Genomic DNA, 4769 nt, shown 5'->3' with positions numbered 1-4769 from the left:
CCCGCGCCTCGGGGGTGTGTGTGTGTGTGTGTGTGTGTGTGTGCGCTGCTGGGCACCTTCCCCCCCGCCCCCCGTCTGTCTTCCCCCTCCGAGCAGTGCCACCGCAGTCCTTGCTGTTCGGGGACGTGGTAAGTAACGTCTAAGGAAATACGTGGAAGAGGCTCTTCCCTTCTCCCTCTGTACCAAGGTGGGGCCGTGCAGAGGCGTGCTGCTGTCCTGGCAGGGCAGGCCCGGGGGCTGCGGGAGCGATCGTGCAGGGTGTCAAACACGGCCCTGCGCTGGTGTTTCCACATGCCAAAAAGTCTTTAAATCTTCAGCGGGGGCTGTAAGATAACCTACGCGGTTGACAATATGAAAAAAGTTTTGAATTCATTTTTTAAAACAAAACTGGCACTGACAACTACTTACAATAACAGTACTACTACAGGGAGACTGAGAAAGAAGTGAGTTTAGGTTTTGTAATTCCTTTTCTCTTCAAACTTTTAAAGAAAAACCACCTCCATGTACGTGAAATGCTAAGTCTGGTGGTAATTTTTCCTCTTCCTTCCTTGCTCTGTTCTCTTTAACTCCATGTCAAATTGAAATGCAAAAGAATATCACAATAGACCAGAGCTCAATATATTAGGTCTTTCAGTTCATAGCATCGCACCAGTCAATTAGCAGTAGCAGCTGTTATGGGGAACTTTCCTCTGAAAGACAGCAAGAGTAACTCTACCCTCAGGAAGAGAGTCCCTCTTATAATAGTCATGCTTGAATTGTTCCACGCCTCTCCCAGAATGACTCAGATGAATTACACTGGCAAACAGACATTTACTCTTCCACCACAAAGCTAGAAACTTGAAAAGATGTTTAGCCTCCTGAGAGCCTGGAGGAAAATACAGCCGTTAAATTACAACTGTCAGAAAAGGCATGTAAGATAAATCATGCTTGAGGTTGACATATGCATCCCCTGCAACTGCCTGACATACCCTAGATATTTCAAGCTTTCCCCCTTATTTAGCTAATTTACAGAAAATACTAAATAAAAGTGCATTCATTAGGCATTTTCCTCTAGGAAACAATTCTCACATAATTTTAAGCAAGAGGAACATATTAAAGGAACATGCTTTAATTAAAGGATAGAATGACTCAGGGTTTCAGCAGTCAGATGTACAGGCTTTCATGTTTAGGTTATTGGTTAACCAACTGAGAGGGCTCCAACTCAGAGATGTGACATCCAACAAATTATTTGTCCGAGGCTGTGTAAAATACCTGGGCAATTTCAGTTCCACTCCAAATATTTGGGTATTTGTATCACAAAAAGCATCATTAAAATTAGAGGACCACAGACATTTATAGCCCTCTTGACATCTCAACAGAGAGGATGAAATATAGCTTCATTCTTCTCAGGCAAATGAAGCCAGATCAGCTAGAGTTGCACTGAAGGCTGTCCAAAACCTCAGAGATGATAGGTTAACGTGGCTCAACTGCACAGGTTGTAGCCTGCTTACAAGGGCTGAAACACAAACAGAGGTAAAGTCAGGTTGGTCCAGCCAACTCTACCAAAAATATGCTGGTGTCTCGGTGAGGTGATTTACATCAGCGTTACACTCCATCCCCACCAACAGAACAAAAACTCTTTTCTCAGTACCTCCCCAACTGCCAGGTCCAGCGTTAAGGAAGCTTGTACTTCTGTGAAATACACTACAGAAATCCAAGGTATATATAGCTCCTTTGAAAAATCAGCTCTGGAATTGCCTACAGTCAGAATACGGAGACAGGAGAACACGATGTTATTCACACACCATTTCAGAAATAACCAGAATGCAGGTCTCTGTCGAATGCCAGCAGGAGGGCTGCACACATCAGGACACCAAACTGATACGTAACAAACTTGACCTGGGTAAACCAGTTAAAAACCTTCGAAGTTTCCGCAACATGTCCGCAAGCATAAAAAAGCAGACACTTTTGTTCACAGGGATCTTGGATATGTATATGCTCTTAGATACCTGAGGTTTTAGGATGAGTGGAAACTCACGTTTTAGGGCATGGCAACAGAAAAAAAAATTGACTGCCTGTGACAACCAAAGTTCTTGTGGAACCTCCTATCAGAACTTAAGTGCAGTGGGAATTTCAGAAAGCTGGCTAGTCACAGGGCAATTTCCTTGCAGGAAAATGCTTTGATCTTGTCAGAAAAGTTGCAAGCTGGGGTACTCCCAAAGCCTGGATACTAATGGATCAGTGGACTCTGACACCACCAGAAGACCCTACTCTCTGAGTGCTGGCACTGCTGGACAACTCATGATTGCATCAGAGGAGTGTCTGAACATTATCCATCTTGAAAAGATACAAAAAATCCCTGCAAGACAGATTAGCAAAGGATTTTTCTCCAACACATTACTTTTCTGCACCTTCAAAAATCTTTATCTATATAAGCAGAAAGTACTTTTATTCATTCTGACACAATTTAGGCCACAAACTAGAGCCATTCCTTCCGGATGTGCTAGGTCAAGACAGGAGATCGTTGAAACAGTACCAACAGAACAGGTTTGCTCACCAAGAAAGTACCAAGAGTGGCCTGCAGAATTCCCCAAAATTCTCATGACTACATGAAACGTAAAAAACAGTGTAAAAAGTCAGATTCAGATTTCTACTGCAATCCCAGAACAAATATTCCATATTTTGAATAATTTTTCAAGATTTACATGCATTGTAGCATGCTCTTATATGTGCAAATGTAACAAATACTTTTCAAAATCTGTAACGGGGACTCCCCCCCCCCCCCAATCTGTTCAAATGGGTTAAAATGACACCTTAAATGAAGTACATGCAGGCAAAAGAAACTTAATGATAATATTGTGAGATAGCTCAACCCATACTGGGAGAATATGCCAGAAAGTTCCAAGAAAGCAGAGAAAATGCTGGAAGTAAGCATTTCTGTATCTGTACGAAATCAACAAAGAAAAGAGTAAACGAATGATTTTATTAATTTGTTAACATAACGGTATATATAAGCCATGGATACTGATTTTTTTGATTGATATTTATTAGGTACTCTGAGTACCCAAGAAAACAATTTAGATTTATTGTTCTGCTTAAAATTAATGAATGTTTCAGTTGCATCACTAGATGTATAGAACAATCTGGTTTAAGTTACCCTTTCCACAGTGGATAGGTTAGATGAATTAATTTTCTGTTTATATTCACAGTGTTCAAAAATTTCATATCTTCTTCCCTCAGATTAAAATAAAAAACCTGGGTTGGAGAGAAAAAAAAACAACTGATGAGAACACTGCAAAGACTAAAGCACACATATTTGTTTAGTATTAGCATTCTGTAATTCAGGTGGTCTGTTTTTATTTTAAGTTATTGATAATGAATTAATATTAAATGGCCTTTTTTGTTTTAAAAGGCTATTGTAAAAAGGTTGCTATATTCATTTTTGTGAGAATTTGTACTTTTTTTAGATCACTAAGCTGAACATAACATTACGAAAAGCTTAAGTCCAAGTGGAAAGAATTGAAGTAGTTGAGAAAGTGACATGCAATAGGTTTACTGGGTATCACTGCACCCAAAACCATAACACACTTTAATATATCTAATCGTGATACATGTTGTTTTCATATATATTAAAATATAGCAGAAGTTCTACAGTAACGAAACTGCATAACGCAGCATTAGAAAACTTTTTGAAGGTTAATTTTTTATTCCAGTGATATGCATCAGTCAACTAAAGTCCTACTCTAGTTTACCCTAGAAGAAAACGTAAAGACATTAATGGACATAACTGAACTTAACGTGCTATTCTGAAGAAACAGAAGTCTTAGATGGAAAATCCACAATTATTTGGCAGATTACAGATATTACTTACCAGTAACATGGGGAGGGTGGGAAGTAGTAAAATAACCATTTCCTGGAAAAAAACAAAGCCACCTGTGATAATTTTTCAGATTAATCAAAGGCATTTCTATCTGGTTTATGATAATCATGCAAAAAATCTCACAAACCATGTGATATAAAATAGCTGCTTGCCATTTCATGAATATAAAGACTCCACCAAATATATATATTTCAACATCAGGAAAGTGAATTTATACCAAAGTATATTTATAACCTTGACAGCTATGCTTCAGATTAATCTTCCACCACCTTTATACTGCACCCAAAGCAAGTGATTTACTGTAAATTCACCTTGGCAACATTATACTTATGGATATTCAATGGGATGAATCCAGGTCATGAAGAACCATTAGGAAAAAATGAATTCATAGAAAAAAGAAAAACAAACCAGAACAAAACAACCCAACAATCTCTGCTCTCCTTGTTACCAGAAAATTGTGAAACTAATGGTACACTCCCCGCCCCCTCCAAATTTCACAGCCAAGTTATGAACTCAGGACTAGTTCATTATGCTGGAATTTTGAAGCATCATCTAGAAAGTCCTGGAAATCTATTTTGCTGGAGAAAAAAAAAATAGAACAATCATTAATAGGATGATAATGCTGCTAACATACTCCTGAATCTCATATTAGTAGTTCAGCTACAGAATGGTTCTCAAAGGGCACCGGCTAGCAAAGCCACTATTAAATATTCCTCTTGGGCACAGTGATTGAGATTGGTAAAATGGATCTGTGCAAAGCTGCCTAGAGAAGCACATCCCATAATGTTGGTCATGCCTACAATGGTTTACACAGTGATACATGTTGTATCACTGGGAAGTAGCATCAGCGTCATTGATTTAAATTAATTTCAGGCTTTGTGTTCTCCCCCCCCCCCCCAGGTGAAGGGCC

The sequence above is a fragment of the Haliaeetus leucocephalus genome, unplaced genomic scaffold (assembly GCF_000737465.1).
Source record: "Haliaeetus leucocephalus isolate CR32 unplaced genomic scaffold, Haliaeetus_leucocephalus-4.0 Scaffold172, whole genome shotgun sequence".
In the NCBI taxonomy this organism is placed as follows: Eukaryota; Metazoa; Chordata; class Aves; order Accipitriformes; family Accipitridae; genus Haliaeetus; species Haliaeetus leucocephalus.
This window is presented reverse-complemented; position numbering follows the sequence as displayed.